This window comes from Python bivittatus, unplaced genomic scaffold (genome assembly GCF_059951505.1).
Source record: "Python bivittatus isolate LINGU-HERP-01145 unplaced genomic scaffold, Pbiv_v1 ctg000190_np1212, whole genome shotgun sequence".
In the NCBI taxonomy this organism is placed as follows: Eukaryota; Metazoa; Chordata; class Lepidosauria; order Squamata; family Pythonidae; genus Python; species Python bivittatus.
The window spans coordinates 8,621,749-8,644,309 of NW_028277042.1; the positions used below are offsets into that span (position 1 = coordinate 8,621,749).

Sequence of the window (22,561 nt, forward strand, 5' to 3'; positions counted from 1 at the left end):
TCAATCATCTTAAACACACCCAATTCAATGCATTGACCAATTTAAACTATTTGTTTTGAAGATTCAGTTTGAAGGAATCATTTGATCAAACTGTCTTCAAACTGAATCTTGTTCCAATCTTTATATGGAGTAGCTCCTGACCTGTTTCTGACATAAGTTTAGTCCTGAGAAAGAGAAAGAGAAAGTTGTACTCCTTGCCTTACATTAAGACCCTCATATTGAGTCTTTGCCATCTCTGCTTGATAAAGAGGTGAGGGCCAGGTTTAGGCTAAGGCTGAGTAGGCACTGGCCTACGGCACCAAAGCTTAGGGGTTGCCAATTCCAACCCTCCTTCCAAATCATTCCAAAAATACAAAGCTTCACATCAGTGGGTGGTGGTGCCAACAGTGAATGTAGCCTAGGGGTACTATATGCCTTCAAGCTGATACTGAGGAGGTAACACTCCTAGGGAAGCCTTGTTTAAGTATAAGACCTACCTGTGTAAATAGATCACATTCAGCTTTGTTAGCAAACAGTCTGACCTGGTAATTTTTATATGTTCCCAATCAATTCTTAAACATGGAGTATACCAAAATGCTAAAGTATATATTTTGCATATACTGTAAAGGTTTCCATGTTCAGTCTCAGCATTTCTAATAGATGGGGTGGGAAAGACTTCTGCCTAAAACTGTTCAGCTGCTGGCAGTCAGAAGAGACAACGGCTTAATACATGCATAATAATCTGCCATAATGTGGCTAAGTTGATTGTTGACTCAGCATAATGTACACGCTACAGTAATTTTGAGGCAAGAAACTACAGTCTGAAAAGACGATTTGCTGTGAGTTTCTATAACTTGTTTTAAAGCATTGCTTGATGTTATGTCTGAATCCAGTATCCTGTTTTATTTTGTGCTCTGAAGATTTCTTTTGAGTATAGGAAAACAAAAACAAAACAAACTTGAGACAATAAGCCATAATTACTTTTCTTACCTCTAATTATTGACTTTGGTTAATTCAAGAATTAGATACTGGCTTAATGCTAGGTTCAGTTCAGCCAAATCTGAGTTATACAGACTATGCTTACGGCATCTTTTCCTAGGTGTCATGATGCAAGATTCTTCTGCATGCAAATATGTAAGTGGGGTAGGACATTTGAATTGCAATATAATAATCAACATTTTGTCACCCACACACACCGTGCAGTTCCCTATGCATTGTTCTGTTTCAATCAGACACTTTGGAATGATTCCTTTATGCACAGGGCACAAAATAATTCTTGGTGGTTTGTGCCATAACTTGATGGTGTAATTCCTTATGTTTAATACCAAGTGTGTAATAATAGTAATATGTCTAAATAATAACAACAATAATAACTGAAGTTAATGAGATTTGAAAAATAATTATTAATGGATCAACACTGTGGATTTTCAAAGGGCTTGCATTGTCCCTATTTTTTCTTGTACAATCACATGATTTACTTTGTTTTAAAGACTTTAAAAATAATGCTTTTAAATTCAGCATTTTTTTCCTCTTTCAAAGACGGGGGGGGAGAAAGGGGGGGGGAAGAAATGCTGAGTTCATTTTAATTCATTTTTATGAAATAGAGTTTTACTCTTTTGCAGTCAGCCAAGGTTTGATTTCCACGGCTGAGCATCACTGACTGTTTCATATCTGAAGATTAAACAGTACAGCCTCTTCTGGACCATTAACTAGAAAGCAAGTATGTTTGGAGACTGAAGTCATTACGTCTCTCTCATAATGCTGGGCACTAAAGAAGATGCCGCTATACTACAGAGAAAAAAGAAAGGAAAAAAGAAAATGGGGGGAATGCTTAAAATGAAGCATTGAGAGCAATCGTGAAGGGATTTTTTTTTCCTTCCAGCTATTGTATATGGAATTAAAGCCTTTCACAGATATCAATGGCTCAAACCTATTTGAATTCCCACAATGTGGTAAGCCATAATACATTCAGCTTTAGCCTGCTGAATGAAGTCAACCATTGTTGTTTGTTAGCATAGGTTTGTGATGTGGGATAATGGGCAAACTCAGCACGCTGTGATTTAATCGGGAAACCATGATTATCAAACCACGGCTTATTGGAACCCATGTCTACCTTACTCTCATGGCAATGGTGAATTCCCTTTGAAGCATCGGGAACCAGAGTGGCTGTAGATGATTGGAGAGATGAGGTTCTACTGAAATTCTTTTGAAATACATTTTGAAAGCCAGTTGTCTTTCCTAAAATGCAATGATGAGAAGCAGTAGTCAGATGTGGGAAGTTTTCCCTCACCCACAATACAAGCTTATTTAGCATTGTATTTGTGCAAATGGTGGTCAGCCAACTACATTAGAAAGTGCACACACATGAGCAAGAAAGCTCTTTTTCTCTAGCTGTTGTTATTCCAGGCATGTCATCTATGATTTTGGAAGTGACCAGCGGGGTCAGTGGGTGGGGAGGCTGTCAAAATCAGCAAAAGGATGGGTGATGACGGAGGGAACACTGCAGTCCGATTTTGCACACATTCAAAAGAGGTGGGGCTTGTGTTATGACGCTCTGCCTGCCATCTTGCGAAGTCTGACTCCTCCCCCTGGTGGATGCCACTGGAGGTAACAATATGCCTTCAAGAATATTAGCCATCAGCAACCGAATCTTCCATGAATCTGTCCTGTCCCTTTAAAACTGTATAAATTTGTAACAATCAAACCCAATGTCAGCAAATTCCACACTTCGACTCTAGGTTGTGTCAACAAATCATTTCTTTTATTGATCTGGAATCTCCTCATTTTCAGGTGTCAGTCACTGATCCTGAATTCTAACATTCTGGGTGAAAGGTCTACTGAACAGTATGGGTCTTATTCTTCCATAAACATCTATAGGATTGTAGTAAAATAGCTTATGCGTTTTATTTGAGAGTTAGATCTGCTAAATTTAACAAGCTTTGTTCCTGAGGGAACATACAGGAAGGAATCCTCAGCTTGCACTTGTCAAAATTGTATTTTTGCTTATATTCAAATATTGCTGCTTGGGGTGGGAGCGATGGGAAATAAATGTCTTTACGTTAGATTATAGGACTGAGTCACTAGTTTCAAGACACAGGTAAGAGACATGAGGTCCAATGAGCAGAGAAAATAAAAGGAGATTTAACTCCCATGCAATTTGGCTCCAACTCAGTACTCCAAACAATAAATAATGGGATTAAGGTCTGAAATTCTATGCCCAGCTATTTTCTCCTGTAGCAATTGCCTTGAGGAATGAACTTTACATTGTCTGCATTTTAAAAAGCTACGATTGTCCTATTTTCCCTCCAGCCCTTCCAAGGTTCACTATGCCCTTACTGAAAATGATTATAGTCTAATGAGGAATTAATTGAGGCTGCCTCTTTTTAATTATCAAATTTTAAACAGAAAGCCATTCTTAACTCTGATGGGCATGCAATTTATTTATTTATTTATTTATAAATCAAATTGATAGGCTGCCCAACTCCTGGTGACTCTGCATGACATACAAGGGAAAAACAAGCCCATACAATACAAGAAAAATAAGAAGATAAATTGGAGGGGGGGGGGAATCATACTAAACACATTACTAAAATTCCCACAACATCACATATTTCCTAATCTACCACCTGGGGGAAAACAGGTCTTTGTACAGCAAAGTCTGCACAACTTGAACATTTGGAGGGATACATTTCCAGAGCGCAGGTGCTGTGAAAAAAAGAAAGAAAAATCCTTAGAAGCATTAAAAGACAGAGAGAGAGAGACAGAGAGAGAAGGGGGGGAGTGGGAGAGAGATAAAAGCAGTCTTGCGGAAAATATCCTTTGGAAATTCAAAGGTGCCTTGCTTCTAGTAGTTTTTTCCCTTGTTTTTAAGAATCAAAGAAAGCATGAAGCTAAATTATACTTTATGTGGCAGTAAGACAAGTCTGCTGTGGGTATATATGCTGGTCTGTGCTACAATGAAGAATATGGCAGAAGAAAAAGAGGAGGTTGTATAATCACAAACCTTCTAGGACATGTGGAAGACCGCCTCTCCCTGAGGGTATCTGCCCATTCCACCAGATCAGATAGAGTAGGCACGCTCCAGGTCCCTCTTCTTAAATGTTGCCATCTTGTGGGGCTTGGAAGCATGCCCCACAAGATGGCATTTGGAATTTCAACCTTCCAGAAGGTAATATTCAGTAATGCAAAGGTAGCAAACTGTTAAATGCTTAGTTCCTGGACAGTCAAGAAAATGCATCCATTTGCTGGAGAGGAGAACATGAAAGCAAACCTATAACCACACTTCTATCTATGCGCTGTGTGTTCAGGAGGGAATGCTGAACGTAAGTAAGACTTTCACATAGTCCACAACCATATAAAGCAAGAACTTGGATCAGGCTACCAATTAGAATGAAGGACATTGATTGGAAGTAAACACCACTGAATAATATAAGACTTCCTTGTGAATAGTCAATCACAGAACTTCACTGTTCGTGACATATGAAAGCCAGATTTAGTTTCCAAGAGATTGGTGATGCTTATAGGTATTATTGGGATTAGTTAACAACCCATGCAATTTTGGAATTAACTGGAATTGCAGTTGAAATAAAACTAGGTCAGATGTGCCCCAGAGGAGTTGTCTGTGTTTGGTAATTCTGGGTCCATTAACTGGCTAAAGAAAGACTGAAACAGAACTCAGAGTTGAACTTTGCAGGAGATCTATGTAGGGGAACCCAGTATGGTACCCTCATGACCAATTTGCCTCCAAGTACATCTTTAGTCTTCACCAGGTTCCCTGCCCCAATGGGTTTAAGAATTATTTTAATTAAAATTAAATAAATAGGAAGCTAGCAGGTTGCAGAGATGTGTTTATACAATACACCAGACCCCAAACTCTAACTCAACACAGTAGCTGTGTTCACATAACGTGCTTTGTCCAAACAGACAAGCTATGCTGTGAGTTAATGGGATAGTCTCTTTACACAACATGCTATAACAATGGCTATGTTCTCCACGACATGATTGATCACAAGCTAACCAACCCATTTCAATGTATTTTAATGTGTTGTGCAATTTCAGCCATTTGTTTGAAGGAATTTCTTTGGGAATTACAAGGATCTTACTTTGATGATAGAGAACACCTTGGAGGGCTATGCTATATTTGTTACTTATAATAGTGCTCTGGAATCTAATACATTAAGGTTTAGCATTAACTTTTATTGGAAAATGTAAATGCTTGAGTGAGTTATGAGTAAAAAAAAGCCAACTTAATACACAGAACACTTCTCATGGAGGTGGGAAATAATATATTGGCAGTTCTGTTTCAAATCAGTGCTGGGCTTTTTTTAAATCATTCTCAGTCAACTTGGTTGGAAAACAAATGCCTTTGATTTTATCTCTCCAAACTTGGGGAAAATGGTGAAATGTTAATTAAGGTAGGGATTCTTGTGATTCTTCTGATTATTAGATGTCTGAGAAATGGTGAAAATGACCTGTCTTTCACTGTATATTACTCTCTACAACAGTCTATACTCTCCTTGGCTTCCCATGCTTCAGTTAAATTCCTAAAGAAGACCTGGGAAGAACCAACTCCCATGGTGCTTTTTTCAGATTGGGAAGTATGAGCAGCCAGGGAGACTCCAGAATGATGGAATAATGTGCAACAGATAACAACAGTATCACCAATAGCATCATCCACCATCGCTCATAACAAAGTAAGCTAAAAGAAAAAAAGAAAAATACCACACTGAGAAATGGGAATGAAATTATCATGTATTGAATAGAAAAACATTATTTAGGCTAAGAGGATTACTCTGTTACTCATGATCTCCTCAACGGACTATTGTAATGCACTACATGGGGCCTCCCCTTGAAGAGCATCCAGAAGCTTCAACTGGCGCAAAATGTAGCCGCACGAGCAATTATGGGCACTCCTCATTTAGCGCATGTTATATCTCTGCTACATGAGCTGCATTGGTTGCCAGTTTGCTTCTAGGTTGAACTCAAGGTGCTGTTTTTTTACCTTTAAAGTCCACATGGCATGGGGCCAAGTTATTTGAGGGGCCACCTCTCCTTCTCTGTCTGCTAAAGCAGGAGTTCCTCAACCTCAGCAACTTTAAGATGGGTGGACTTCAACTCCCAGAATTCCCCAGCCAGCATGTCCACCCATCTTAAAGTTGCTGAGGTTGAGGAACCCTGTGCTAAAGAGTTCCATCTGACAGAACCCAGGAGATGGGCCTTTTCTGCTGTAGCATCCGCCCTTTGGAACATCATTTCCCCCTGACATGAGATTAGCCTGAGCTCTACTGGTATGTAGGAAATCCCTGAAAACATTTTTTTTTTCCCCAAGCAGGCTTGAGGATCCCAGAGAAATGGGGAATCCCCGAGATGGTTACACTGCATGTAGGGTGTATTCTCCCATGGTTTTATTTATAACTGTGTTTAATTGTTTTAATTGGTTGTTTATTGTATGCTGCCAGAGTCACGTTTGTGAGATGGGCAGCTATATAAATCTAAATAAATAAATAAATAAATAAATAAATAAATAAATAAATAAATAAATAAGCAAGCAAGCAAGCAAGCAAGCAAGCAAGCAAGCAAGCAAGCAAGCAAGCAAGCAAATAAGCACGCTTTCCTGGCAACTAATGAGGAATGAAAACCAATTTTCTGGCTAGCAACAAGGGGAGATGATGAGGGCCTTACAGTCAAGACTCCCTAACTTCCTATGTTTATAATTACAAAGCACTACCATAAAGAATTTTAAAGTAAGGAAGAAAATCAGAATCCTGTTCTGCTGGAACACATTTCATCACTGTATTATTTCAAACTGCAGGTAAGCATTCCTATAATAGGACATTCCTCTACTGAGGAGAAGAGAACAACTCATAAAATTAGATGTCCTAGCCGGGTCTCTCTTGAGAAGACTCATAAATGTCAAGGCTATCCATCTTTTCCATGATCACAGTGATGGGCATTTTACTAGTTAATAACATATAAGAGGAAATACGGAAGTGCATATTCCAATAGTTCTGTTCAGCTAGGCGGCAATTCAGTGTTGGAGTGTTTTATGGTACACATTTTAGGCTATAAATAGGAAAATTAGAGTGAACAGGAAAGGAAGCACAACACATGAGTCATATTGCCCGAATACAATTTCCCTTGACTTTAACTGTGAAATGTTTCACAGTGGTCCACAGAAGGTTTCCGAAAGGATAAAAAGAGTGGACTGCAAAGATATCTGAGTCCCTTCAGAACCTGAGACTTCAGACTCAATCAGAAAGTTTTCAGTCAGAACATTCTAGCCTGAGTTTTAAAACATCTAATATACAGTAGTGTTCCTAATGTTGTACATGAGAGAGTGCTGAAGTGAGTAGTCCCAGATGTCTTCTACAAATTGGACAAGCTTGTCTAACCATTCATGGGCCTTGCTTTGGGGCTGCTGCGTACATTTGGGGTGTGCAAATCAGCCTGGATAGAATTTAAACTCGCAAGTCAATTTAAAAAGCTGAATCAATCTAATTTAAACTTTCAAAATATTTGGAAAATTGACTAGATTCAAACTTTCAAATCAGATTTTCAGAAAAGAGTACGTTGTGCGTGTTCAAATTTCTGTTGAACCTCCAAGACAGGTCTGAATTTTTCTGAATCAATTCAGAGGCATCCAATTCAGTTTGATACAGTGAACCAATTATTATTATTTTATTTTATTTTATTATTTATTTAATTTAATTTAATCTAATTATTTTATTTAATAATTTATTTAATTATTATTTTATTTAAAAATGCAATTTGACGGAGTAATTCTATTTCCTTTGAATCAAATGTCTGAATGGAATATTCACACAACCCTATATTAGGAAAAATATACAATGCCAATAAACAGATGGCAGAGAAGGAAGGTTGGCTAACACATTCTTTTTTTTTTTTTCCTAGGTATTTGACTTGCATCAAAATTCTTATTCTATTATACAGCATTATATAGTTTTTGTGACTGACTGAAGCTTGATGAAAACCCAAATGTATATGACTTTGGGGACCTAAATGAGTGATAAGAAACAGATATAAAGCACACTATAAAGACTTTTTAAATGAGATGATTCAACCAATTTTTTCTAGGAAGCCCATAAGCAAAGTGTGAAGCCAATTCTTCACCCTTAGACCCTGTCCTTTTAACCATCAGCTGCTTAAATTTAGTGCTATACAATCTGTGCTATTGCACACTCAGATCGAGAACAGCTGGCAGATCCTTGCAGCCCAGTGATACTCCAAAGAACTGCAATGGTTGCTTAACGTCTTTTCTTTTCAGACTTTTCCCAAAATGGGTATCCTGTGGTGTAGCAAAGCTCCAGACATTTACCCTTGCCATCTTAATTTCCTACAGTGATATGTTGCTGGAGTTTTGTGGGGACGGGGGGGGGGGGGGGGATGAAAAAAGGGAAAAAGAAGAAAAGAGATTTCTCTATAAAGTTCTTAATCCTTCCTTGGGGGAGGACAGTGTTAAAAAGTAATAATGATGACAAGGAAGCAAATGTCTGAGATTAGAAATGGCAGCAGACTACAATGGAAGAGTGTCAGTCTTTGCTATTGAATGCCTGCCACAGAAAGGCAGACACAGATGAACAGATGGAGAATAAGTCAGAAAGTGAGTATAATGTGGCAACTGCCTCTTCTGCTTCATGCCATCCAGTAAGAAGGGGGAGGGGAGAAACAAGAGGAAGGGGAAGGAAGGAAGGAAGGAAGGAAGGAAGGAAGGAAGGAAGGAAGGAAGGAAGGAAGGAAGAAAGAAAGAAAGAAAGAAAGAAAGAAAGAAAGAAAGAAAGAAAGAAAGAAAGAAAGAAAGAAAGAAAGAATCAATACATCTTTTCCCTTTTCAAGGAAAATACAGGAAGGAAAAACCAAGGGACCCCCTTCCCTTCCCTTCCCTTCCCTTCCCTTCCCTTCCCTTCCCTTCCCTTCCCTTCCCTTCCCTTCCCTTCCCTTCCCTTCCCGACAGGGACTTAACAGTGGGGAAAGAGACTACAGTGGCATAACTAAAGCTTCTTCAGTCCTAGCACTATAATACTGCAAGTGAATGTGGCAGTTACACACACACATATCCTTTCCTCCTCCGTCAATTTCCTTGACCCCTTCTTGCAGCTTCTGACAGGTATATCTAATGGCAGTGAGCGCTCCATATTAATTAAATGATTGATTGATTAACTTACTAATTGGGCAGTTTGACCTCTGTTGTATCATTCTGTGCTATTCCTAATATTTCATAATAAATGTCATGGGATGAAGTATAGGCTGTGCTAGCAAGGAGTTGGGTGGAAGCTCTCCATGACAGTGGGATGAGTGAGCAAACATGGAATAAACAACTTATCCAGATTAGGCTAAGCAGAGGCCACCCACCTTCTTCCATGTGATTTAGTTGGTGATGTACATCCGAGTGTGACATTTGCTTAACAGACCTAGCCTTGTTTTGCTAGAATATTTGGTGCTAGTACTGGCGCCCGGGCTGCAGCAACCATTTGCTCCATGAAGCAACTGTATGTCTACAAATCTGTACTTTAGAGTCCCTCAGCACAGAGCAACATCTGGCTGATCTTCTGTGGACTTGGAAGTTAACAAAGGTCAAACCTAGTTAGTACTTGGATAGAAGCACAAGGTTGTAGGTTAGCACAGAGAGCCACAAAGATGACCTTGGAGAAACTACAACGACACAGTTACAAAAACAAATGCATGCATTAAGCCTTGGAAAGAGAAAGCGTTAGAAACACGCTCAGTCTACCTCTGGCCTAATTCACTGGGGTATAAGAGGGAGGGGAGGGAGAACTCAGTCAGGCTTTCCAGATTCTGTTACTTTAGCCTATATCGATAAAGTAGAGTTCAGGTTGAGCCTGTGGAGTGTGCTAATGGCCTGGCCTGCTTTGAAGAGCTGACTGGCTGGCAGGTACAAAAACTTCCTAGAAGAAGACAATGGCAGACAACATCTATGCTGTTACCAAGAAAACTGCACAGATGCATCAGTGAAATCCTGAAGATATGCACTCAACTCAAAAGAGACTTTTGCTTTTTTATGTTTGGAGGACTCCTCCTGTTTTCATTAGGGTGAAAGAAAAATGAGCAACCAATGCACCGCACTTTCTAAAAGTGATGGAAGGTTCTTGAAGCTCTGAATCACATCAGGTAAAACAAGAGGTACTAGAGAAGCTTGCTACCCAAAGCGCATCATTCTGTCACCGAGACTGGAGTTTTCTTCTGAATTATTCAGTATTGATTCAATGAATTAAAAGAGAGAGAGAGAAGCTTTTGTCACTTTCAAACCTCCATTGTATTTACATCAGCTGCTTTGGTCTCCCACCCCAAAACCAGCAACCACAACTGTGAAGTACATTAAATATCCATGTTTTCTACCAAAAGCTGACTGCATATCGGTTCTGATGCCATTTACTGCACCACCGTGCCTGATACATTTACCCCGTGTTCTGTAATGCTGGCAAATGAGAAGCTGCAGTAACACGCCTACAAATTTCATTGCCATGTGCTGTCACCTAACATCTTTCCTTTATTTCACTGGAGTCTTTGTGAATTCTGCTTTTGTCACCAATGGAAAGAACAGTGACATTTGATGCACTGCCGACGATTTCCCACATCTGCTACCGAGGAGACTCCAAATATAGACCAGTTCTACATCAAAGGAGAGAGAGAGAAAGGGAGAGAAGAGCTCTACCTAGCCCATCAGATCTGCAGGAAAAAGCAACTGAGTATGCCAGAAGACAGATCATTCTACAGCAGAATTAGGTTGCTGCTTCTGTCAGAATCAACTTTCTTAAATTAAGGGGGGGGGGGTAATCTTAGCTTCTGCTTTCATATACCTTATATAGAGAAAATAACCTGAAACATGGGATCTCTAGGTAAATGAAAGGGGATCTTCCATTTGAAATGTCAAGGCCATTGTTTCGTGAAAGTTATTTGGATCCTTATAAAGTCTTTGCAGCAACGCTTATGTAAAGATGGGTCGATTCCATGGGATCATATCGTAAGTGTGCAGAGGGCAGCATGCTTGCCATGAAATCCGATAGCATGCAGTTCAGAAGTCAGCTTTAAGTCCTTTTGAGTTCATAGTGATGAAGGTGATTCCCAGCTAAATGGGCTTAACCTTTATGGAAGTTAAAAAATAAATAAATCTGCTGCAAAGTTTGCTGGAAGGGGAGAACATCCCACTCTCTACAGGCTTCCCAAGGGGGTAAATGGCAGTATTAAAAAGTCAAGGAGTGTTTGTCTTCCTCAGACAAAAATCCCCTAAAAAAGGTCTAAAAGGGGTACTTTGGTGAACGTTGTATGTAAACAGTAGCAGCTGCATTCAAAAGGAGAGCTTACCTAAGGAGAAATTGCAGTGAAAAGTCCTGCATCTTGGAAATGTATGTGTCAAAGAACAAAAGCCAAGTGATTTGCATTAAAAAGACCAATTCTCCAAGGTTTCAGGCTCTTTCTCAATGTGGCAAACAGCGGACTAAAAACAAACCAAACCAAAAATCACCCTGGAGATTCTGGAAACTGAAGGGGCATAATTGTAGTTGATTATACAAGAACTCAAATCCAAACCTTTAAGAGCTGAGCATTGCAAGTCCCCTTCCAGAATGGCTTTCTTGTCCCCCACCTTTGGACGTTTTTCTTTTTCATAAATTCCTTCCACCCTCATCCTTTCTGTGATGGCGTTTACCGACGTGGAGGCATTTGGGTTAAAAACAACTTGATGAAAATTCTCACCCAGCCCTGTTCCTGTGTGGGGGTGATTTGTTTGAAGAGGAGGCGAATATCTATTTGTGGTATTGACTCTCATCATTGCACAACCCACACAAGTTCAAGAGCACTGTTGCCTCTGCAGATCAGAGAATTAAAAGCTCTGATATGCTCCACCAAGACTGCATATTTACATGTGTAAATAAACGTGAAGTATTTGGCAAAGTAAACAAACAGAAAAGAGCCACGTAACTGCTTTAGGTGCTCTGCCAGCTACACATGGGGGGTAGGGTGTTGCAGGCCTAAAGCAGCATGCAGCCCTTGGCCTACTTTCAATAACTATCTGCAAGAAAATAGTTTAGACTTCTGGCAGGAGCAATCTGTCCATGTCTGCAATGTAGGAAGGGATATAGAGACACCGAGCGAAGAGGTGTCAGAAATAGGAATTTCAAGTACCTGAAGGGGAGAAAATGGTTGTCCCTGCTTATTTTTAGCTTTGGCTTCATATACTGCTTGCTTAAATGTTACCTAACTGCCACACAAGCATACTTGTCTGCAGGGTGATCAAACATGGGGCACAGCAGCACCGTGCAAACTCTATGTATATGTGTGCAATGTTGCCACACATGTACACAGAGCTTGTGTCATGGGGCCACATCTGAAGCTTGGCCATTTTTGGTGCCTTCATGATTAGGAACAGACTACTGATTGCCGTCCCAAACAAATGAGTCCCTTGATAAAACGACGACAGCTCTGCTATAGAAGTAAAATTTGGAGGCAGATCTGTTAAAAATTAAAGCAAACAAATAACAAGCATGGTTCTTGCTGCAGACCATCAGGAAGATCGTGCCTTAGTAATGTGGAGAGGGAAAGGGTGGCTTATCAGTGTTCATGCATTCAGTTCTACACCCAAACATATTGTCCAAAAAAGTAAGTGTATGTTTCACAAATAGAAAAGCTTTCCTCTCCTGCAAATACTTATGCTATATGAATGCCCGTCTTCAAGGTAAAGTAAGGGGAGGGAGGCAGTGTACACCAGAAGTATTGCCACAGTCACCACAGGTAGTCCTCATTTAACAACCACTAGTTCAGCAACCGTTTGAAGTTACGATGGTGCTGAATGAGTGGTACTTACAATCATTCCTCAAAGTTCCGGTGGTCCCAGCACCCCTGTGGTCATGTGATTGCAATCTGGGCACTCGGCAACTGGCTCGCACTTACAATGGTTGCAGCATCCTGCAGTCATTAAATCGCCATTTGTGACCTTCCCTGACAGCTTCCCACAAGCAAAGTCAATGTGGAAGCCAGCAGGGAAGGTCGCAAGTCTCTCTGATAAGTCTCTCACACCCTCCCCCACCCGGCAGCAGCGGGCCACTTGCACACCCTTCCCCACCCAGCAGCAGCCACCCCCAGCCCACCATGCTTGTACCATGCCTCGCAGGCCATCTGCATACCTCCCCACCTTGTGCCATACCTTACCTGCCTGGCGGCCTGCTTGTGACCCACCTGGGACTCGCTTAACGACCTGCAATCCTTGCTTAACGATGGCAATGGGGAGTGCCAGGATTGTCAACACTAACCAATGTGGTCACATGATTTCATGCTTTATGACCACATCACTTTGCAACAGAATTCTGGTCCCAATTACTGTTGTTAACCAAGGACTATCTGTATTCCATTTAAATGCTCTGCAGAGTGGCTAGGATGAGAATAAGCACTTATTTATTGCTACATCTCCATCCCAGCCCCTTGACAATTAGGCATATTTTTTTCTCCCACTCTGTATTACAGTACAATATAGCAACACTTGAGAATAATGCTAACAGCTATATATGTAATTATATTACATATAATGTCTATTTGTTGTTATGTTATGTTATGTTGTTATGTTATGTTATGCTACTGTATATTATATAAAGCTACCTTTCAGCAACTTAATTTTTCATAATATTTCATTCAAGGTAAGCCTTTGATAATTTGGAATGGCCTTTTATAAATATAAAAGATGAAAAGCGGTATGAATTATCTTACATGAATACAGGGTATTTACAAAGAACAAACAGCCAAGATAATCATAAATAGATGTTTATCACAAAAAGCTGTATAAATAAGGGAACAAGACAAGGTTGTCCTCTTTCTCCTTTATTTCTATTTGCTTTGGAAACACTGGTAAAGGAGATATGACAAGAAAATGCAATATCAGGAATCAAATTATTAAATGAAGAACATAAATTAAGACTTTATATAGCTAATGTTGTATTTATGGTTACCCACCCAAAGGATGGATGAAAAACCTTGTCTTGTTCCCCTGCTAAATAATTCCTCATTATTCTGGATGTAATGAGTTCTATAAGAACAAAACCCAGATGATGACATGGAATGTATCTGAGGTAGTAAAACACTACTACAGCAAACCATAGGCTTTAATATTACTGCTAAAAATAAGATATTTAGGGAATTATTTAGCAAAAGTAATACACATTTATTTAAAAACCATTACTCACAGATTTGGAAAGCTACAATGGAAAATATTTCAAAACGGAGAAAGCTGAAATTGTCTTGGTTTCGAAAGATAACAGTGTTAAAAATACAACTTTTGCCAAGGCTCAGGGTTTTTTGCTTCAAATGATCCCACTAAAAATTGAAAATCAGACATTACACTAATTTTATATGATTCAATTAAATTTCCACGATAAAGTTCAAAATTTTAAAGAACAAGGTGGAGTGGCCGTACCAAATTTTAAGTTTTATTACCAAGCTAGTTATTTAATTTGGGTAACAGATTAGCACACCTTATGAATGGATTGCTCCTATGGAAGAAGTGGGACTTCCAGATGTCCTTTGCTCTGATATAAATAGAAAAACACATTTTTAACAGATAATTCAATAATAATCAGTGTTTTAAAAGGATAAATATAGAAAAAGAATTACTCCAGATCTATTGACTTTGGCTTTGATATTAAATATGTATTTTCATGAAGGAGAATGTACAAAGACATTTGATCAGTGGAGGGAAATAATTAATATAGGTTGTAAGATATAATTATTAATAAAACAGAGATGAAATCCTTCAAGACTCTCTCCTCAGAATCTCCAGACCATCTCATTGGTTTCAGTATCTGTAAATATATAGTATAGTCCAAAAGGAATTACAGAAAAAAGGTAGAATATTAATAGATTTTCCTGAATTAAAAAAAAGTTACCACGCAAAAAAATTCAGATCATTTATTGGGGTTTTGTTATGGGCTACCACCACAGTACTATTAAAAAAATAAACAAGTCCAAAATTAAATGGATGCAGAATGAAAATAGAACAGTGATATCCAACAATGGGAGTATCAATGGAAGAAAAATGTCAAATTTATGGTTAATATATGCTTTTAGTAAAAATTGGTACAACATATGACCCTAGTATTGATTGAGAAAATACATTATGCATTTTCTAAAATCATGGGATCACTTTATATATATATATATATTATAAAACATTGAAAAGCTCAAAAATATTGGAAAGCAATTTATAACAGAATGAAACAAATTTTAAAGGTGGATTTCTATTTTGAACCTCTTAATTTCTTATTAAATATTATTAAAGTATTCCTACAAAGTATACAGAAGTGGGTTTGAAAATGGTAACAACTGCTGATATTCTTTATGTTTTCCATTGCAAATTACAAACAACCACTTCCATAGAAGAATAGCAAATTAAGTTATGGATTATGAATTAATGTCAAAATTGACTTCATATCTGAAAAAAAAAATCTGATATAGAATGTAACTATGTGGAAACCATTTCTGGATTACTATTGTATAAATGGGTTTGTACCACATCTAACTTCAATATCAATTTAGTATGATTTTCCTAACATAATTTTGTCAAATTTTCCAGATTAGACAAAAATGATCACATCTTTTATCTTGCTTCATAATTCATAATTTGAGAAGTATTGACCACTGTTGCTAATTATTGTACAATAATCTAATTTTAATATTGACCCTTTAATATTGACTTAAACCTTCACAATGATATTATGTTTTAATATGCAGATTTAAATTATTGCTATTTTGAAATTGTATACTGGTTTTTATCATGCTTGCAAATATCCTTTTCATCTTTTTTGGCTGCCCTCTTATTAAAAAAAAAACAAAAACGTTTGTCTCTTATTTGATTGCATTTGTAAAACTGGTACATTATAATTAACAACAACAACAACAAAATTATCAAGATTTCTAATGGTCTGCTTCGAAGCATTACATGAAATTTCTTCTTTCCTTTTCATTTCACATGCAAATACATTTAAGGAAGCAGTGTTTGAAAGCTGCTTATGCATTGATTCCAATGTGTTCACACTTGACATAAATTGTTTACAGAGATCCATCATTACAAGATGTTAAATGTCTCCTGAAAGGTGCAGCTGAACGTCCCTAGCAGCCGGTTAAGGACAACGTCATTTTCTTAGGAAGGGCTGCTTTTCTTATAGCTGGCAGAATGTGTGAATGTGTGTCTGTGTGCTGTTCCCATATCTATTTGTGCAGATAAACCCAAAGCTTTGCTTTTATGCCTTACCCCCAGCAATTTGGAGTTTCATGAGTCGTAACAAAAAATGGACAGAAATATTTTTTAATGGGATTTAGAGTTAGATCTCTCCCGCTTTCCCCCTCTGTTCACATTTAAGCTTAGGTTGCCCTCTTGCCATTTATGTAATGTGTAAACTACGGTAATGTGTAAGCTACAGTAGTGGCATTTGCAATTCAAGCCAAGCAGGAAAATAAGTAAGATGCTGAAGCCTTGGTGGACTACAATTCATCCTTGACAAACTGCATTTGGTTTACGTTGTAGAGAAGCATTGTTCCAAATGAGAGAAGGTTACAATGTGGGCTTTGGATGAGGAAAGCCCCAAATTCAATCTCTAACACCATCACATAGTTTGCAGGTGGGCTCCAGTGTGATTCCAATGCTTGATTTGATTCTGATCCTCGTTCATTCTAATCTGATTATTCAAATCAGTTCAGAAAATCAGTCCAATCTGATTCAGGTCAATTCCCTTTTCTTTTACTATTTTATGTATTTAATTTATTTAAATGTATTGGCCACCCAACTCCAGTGGACTCTGGGCAGTGTACAAAACTAGAAAACATAAAAACAGCTGAAAACATTAAGTCAGACAGACAGCCCAGACTAAAATGCCCTAATATACAATAAAGAAGATAACATCAATCTGACTTGGAGAGTTGATCTGATCTGAAGATTCAATGGAAACGATCTTAAATTGAATCTCTAGATAACACTCTACACAGCTCTATTTTTAGATAGGATGGTGTGGGGTAGGGAAACATGTTTGCAACTCTAAGGAAGTATTGCTGATCAGTATGAACAATAATGAGATTATATAATGGCTATTGCCCCAAACAAATAAAAAATCTCATGATATTTCAGGAATCTCTCATGACATTGCCAAAATTTTGCAGGATCTTATTTAACTATTCTAAATCTCTCAAGATTTCAGCAGTATTTTATTTTACTTGGGCCTGCTTAGACTAGCAATGTAAGACTGGCCAGTTGAAATACTTGTGGAGATAAATGTAATTGCCATTCTTCTGATTTTTATTTATTTATTTCCTACTCAATCTATGCTGCAATTCCTATGACTGAAAACAGAATTTTGTGGGTTTGTTCTTTATAGTTAAAATTACTACTCATGAAGAATGCGCTCCATTTATAAATTTAAGTAGATTTGCAGGCTTCTTGTGGCTGGCCTCAAACTTGAATGGGGCAGTTCTACTTGCTGTTGGATCTTGCAAAGTTTTCTTTTTTTAAGAACCATGGGCATTTTTTTTTTCCTGTTATCGGTTTATGGGCATAATACAAAGAAGATTGATCTGTTAATCTAATATAATCTATGCAAATAAAAGTATGCATCTTTGGAATAACAAGAAAGTGAGAATGTGAGAAATAAATAAAGTCAAAAGCTCACTGGCTTTCATTGTAATCTTTAGAGACGAAAGAGGTAGAAAATGTTCAATCATGGGGATAAATGATCCTATTTGTAAATCGGATTGAGGGGGTCTTCAGGACTGAAAAAAAACATCGGAAACAACATTCTTTTGTTGCTACTTCGACTTATTGATTAGAATAATCATTACTACTTGGCCACATCTGGTACAATTCTGCTGTATGCTCAGACACACAAATTGGGGCCTTAGATCTCTTTGGTGCTGATTTAAGCTACAGCCAAATGTAAAATAAAGGTGGAAAATACTAGAAACTGAATCCAGTCCAAGCATTACACAAAGAACCTGAACCTTATTGAGGCAGTCTTAGTTCATATTTCATACTTAATTCAGTAAGCAAGCAGGCAAAGGGGCCACTCTAAATTACTATTCCTGTTGTTGTATGTGTCACACAGATCATCCACCAGCATTTGTATGGACAGCAGAGAGAGACAACTTTTACATCTCCTTCAAGTTGAGCTTCACTCTTGTAGTTTCATGAATATTTTCATTAAATATGGAAGCAGTTTGCCACTTCCTTTTTTCAGGATTTTTTAAAAACTGCCTGGCCTGGTCAAAAGCCCTGGAATTCCCTACTAGTGAGGACCCTTTTCTGCTGAGGATCGATTAATAATTAGAATGGGCCAACTGAGTTCCATAGATTGGAACCATGCAAAAGTCCAGCTATATTAACATTAGATTTGGATAGAATTTACATTCCATTTCCTGGAAAATTAGGATTTCATTTACATGCTCTGAACCAGTCATAATACTTAAGCATATGAAAGTTGAAGCAAAGTCATCATGTGGGACCCTGATCCGCTGTTTCCTTGCATGTAATTGTACACCCAATCTGCAGAATAAGCAGAGATTGTAATGCCCATCTGAATTTGGTGTGAGTTAAATGTCTCATCTTTTTTAGACATTTTGTATCATTTTCCTCTAAATGTGTTAGTTGTTTGAATGAACATGCATAGATAGATGCACAGACAGAGCAAAGCTTGTATGATCAATGAAGAACGAATATGCAGACAATGAGTACAAAAATTGTGAATTCAGGAAGAGATCCAACATCCTCTTCCTTGGAATCACGTTTTATACCGTTCCATCTGTTCTACAGAGTTCAGAAACTATAAAGTGGTCTCAGCAAATTAAAAGAAAAGAAAAACAGCAACACTGAGGAGCAAATGCTTTTTGAAATACTCTTGGAAAATGGATATGCCTGTTGGTTATTTCTTGTCTCTTTCTTCCCCCATGTATTTACTAATGCACTTGAATAATGATGGAAATTAAAGGAAGACAGAATGCTTTAATGATGCCATAATGCATGGTACTACGTGATTTAATGTGGTGGTGAAAGAAAGCTCCCAGAGACTTCTCTCAATGTTTCTCTTGCCCCAGTTGTACTGGAGAAATTGGCACACATATGGTATGTAAGACAGCGCATCGTTCCAATAGCTCAGCAGTAAATAGATGGAGTCAAGACATGGGCAACAATCTATTTTAACTTACAATCTGCTTTTTTGTCAGTGCGTTTGATTGAAAAATAATCTTTCCTAGTTTAAATCCAGTTGGGAATATCGTGTACCTAAAAAAAAAAACCTGTGTGTGTGTGTGTGCATGCATTAAAAAAAAAAAAAAAACTGTAATACACTTCAATAAATTTGTATGCCCTAATAGGAAACCAAATTTTGCTAGCTGTTACAAAGGTATAGAGCAGGGTTCCTCAACCTTGGCGACTTGAAGATGCGTGGACTACAACTCCCAGAATTCCCCAGCCAGCATGGCTGGCTGGGGAGTTCTGGGAGTTGTAGTCCACGCATCTTCAAGTCGCCAAGGTTGAGGAACCCTGACAGAGAGGACCCATCATCAATGGATAAAATCTGGCTAATGTTTGAATTAATGTAAAAGATTCCATGAAGGCTAAAGTCTTATTACAGATTTGGGGTCAGAATAATGATTTCCAAATAAGGCAGATTGTGGGTCTTCTTTCTTTTGATTTTACTTTCCTTGATAGGTGTGTTATTGCCAGACTGTGCATCAATTTAAATTAGAAATGTATAACTTTGGGATAAATTAATTCACAGGGCCAGCTCAAGATATTTTGCTGCCTGAAGCAGAGTTGTAAATGACAAGCCCACCCACCCAAATCAGGAAACATAATACTCAGAGCCGCACAATGTTTTCCTGTACGTGACACAGAAAATCCCTGAAGCATTCTCTCTATTTCCAGTAGTCACAATATGGCAACAAAATGGTTCACAATTTCCTGCCCTTTCATGATATCCAAAATCTGTTGCCTAAGACAGCTGTCTCTCACTGCCTATCAGCTACCCCAGAACTGGAAGTTTGTAGCACATTTGAATGGACTAAAAGGGGAATTGAAAGCCTGAGATTCAGGATCTTGTGAGAACCTAACCATTGGCTTAGCAATCTATGGGAACCAGCCATTAACATTTAGCCACAATATGATTTACATGCTTACTTTTAGTATAATATTTGAACACAGCAATTAAGTTTTGCTATCCAGGATTTAGGGTTGTGTATGTTGTGTAAACCCATCCTTTTGTGTGCTTTTCAAATGTCTGGAAGGAAAGATTGGTAGGGTACAAAACTAGCACTGAATAAATAAACCTCAGTTGGCATCCTGAATGGTTCTGAAATGCTGAATTTCGGCTAGCTCATCAGCTATAAAACTATCCTATTTCCCAGGCAGAACTAACTTGGGAAAGTTAGTTTTATCTGACTATCTCCATTATTCATCTCACCCTTCCAGCTGAACTTTGTAAAGAGTGCAGTGTCAATGCATACTTCATTACACCATTTAGTTTCTTTGCACTTAAGGGTTACCAGGACACTTAGAACAGATTCCTAAAATATTGCAAAAAAGCAATCTTGATATGGTTGTACACAGATACAGTATCAACATTTGTATCTTATCTCTTTCTGTGTAATGTTTTAGCAAAATGAATAAGTGCATTTGTGCATCAGTTTTGGGTTTTTTTAAATCATCTTGATGCAAAAATAGGTATTATAGTTAACAAGGTTCCACTGAAACTGGTAGAGGCATTATTGATCTAACGGCTGCTTCAGGCTCCTTTACTGTGACAGCAATTTCACTTTTCCAAATGGGGACAAATGAAATCACACGGTACTTTATAGTTCTACAAAGTGCTTGTCCTTCTTAATTTTAAACAGACACTTACTATTGCCAATTGCTGGTAAGAACTACCACTTCTTTCACAGAAGTGTGGGTGATACCTTGGTATTAACCTAAGTAAATAGGAAAGCAGTCTCCATGACTACCCATAAATTGGATTTGAAAGTTAGGTTGGGGTGGAAGCTTTGCAGTCTTCCTGGAATGCAATCCATGGATCAAGTCCTGTTTGATAGCCAAATGATTGGAACTAGCTGAGAATCGTCTGTAGGTTCCATCCTGCCAGAAGAACGGTAATGATTAATCAGGCACTGTAAAGCTCCCTTATCCTACACAATTTCAGGTGTTCTATTAAACTTTAGTTCTAGTTTATTTAGGAGCAAGTTCCACTATCCTCAAAATTTGCTCTTGAGTAAACAAGCAAAGATTACATTCATCAAAACTGTTTTTCAAATCATCATCATCATGTTCAACTTAATATATTTTTTCTACTTCTTTTGGATTTACCTTCTGTAATACACAGACCTTTACAAATTGTGAAGAGTGACTTCAATTTATGAATATCAAAAAAGAACTAGACCAGAGATAGGCACCACGGGATAGTATAAATATGCAACAAAGTTTGTTATTTTAAGCAACAGCAGACTAATGCCGAGAATAAAAACAGAATCAAAGCCTCTTTTGCAGCTTCATTCATTATTCTATTACAACCTTTCATTTTATTTTATTTTTCAATATCACACTCAATAACACATCACCAGTTGGTTGTGAATGCCCATGTAGTTACATTTCAGTAATAAAAAAGAAGCAGGAATTAGAAAGAAAATAATGTTGAAATACCAAGAGTTACTAGCCTTTTTAGCAAATGTTTCTACTTTTCTCACTCTGCATTTTGCTGGAAAATCAAATGGCAAACCTATTTAGTGTAAACCACCCAGAGTTTGGGCGGGGGGGGGGAGGGTGTACTATAACAAATTAAATACATTGATAATACATAAATAACCTATGAAGACCAGTTAATATTTGGGTCGCTATTTAGATGGGGGAAGTTTGATGCATGAAGATGTTGAAAGCCTGACATACTGTTTGTGCTGTTTGGACAATTTATACTAAGATTTCTAAGATCTCTGATCATGTAAGTGGTTTGTAGTTATTCCACATTGTGATTGACAATAAAGTGAAGTCTTCTGCCTAGTCCTTATTAATTTCTGTTAGGGTGTTGTTGTTTTTTTGGGGGGGGGAGGGTTGGTCTTTGAATTCCAAGGGAACCAAATAGGTGTCATTAGCAATGAAAATGCAATATTTATATTTTCTAGGCAGAAGACACATATTAAATTGTTGCTACTCTGAAACATACTTATTTGCTTCAAAAGAAGTAGAAAGTGTGTGTCAGAGAGACACACAGAGAGATAGGGAGATGAGAGACACATCCTGCTTTATTTAGAATCCCCCCCACCCCATGGGCTTTTCTTACTCATTTTCTTTTCTCCTTCTTGGATCTTCATCTGTGGCCTCTTCTTCACATCTTTAGCTCAAACCCTGGCAGGTAATCAAATCTGCCTTTGAACTAATTCTCTTCTGTGTTTGTTTCAGGAGGCCACCTTGATTTTGGTTCCAATCTTTTTTTTTCAACTGAGATTTGATCCTTCACTATCAGCCTTGAAGTCAAATCAAAAAGATGCATCTCTTCCCCTCCAAACATTCATACAGACAACTTGAAAACATTCATAT

At 38.0% G+C, this 22,561-nt stretch overlaps 1 protein-coding gene across 3 annotated transcripts in view; it reads right to left on the minus strand.

Moving 5' to 3' along the window:
* The window catches only part of CDH8 (cadherin 8), a 205,398-nt gene that overhangs the window by 160,953 nt on the left and 21,884 nt on the right, over nt 1-22,561 (minus strand). The window lies entirely within an intron of this gene.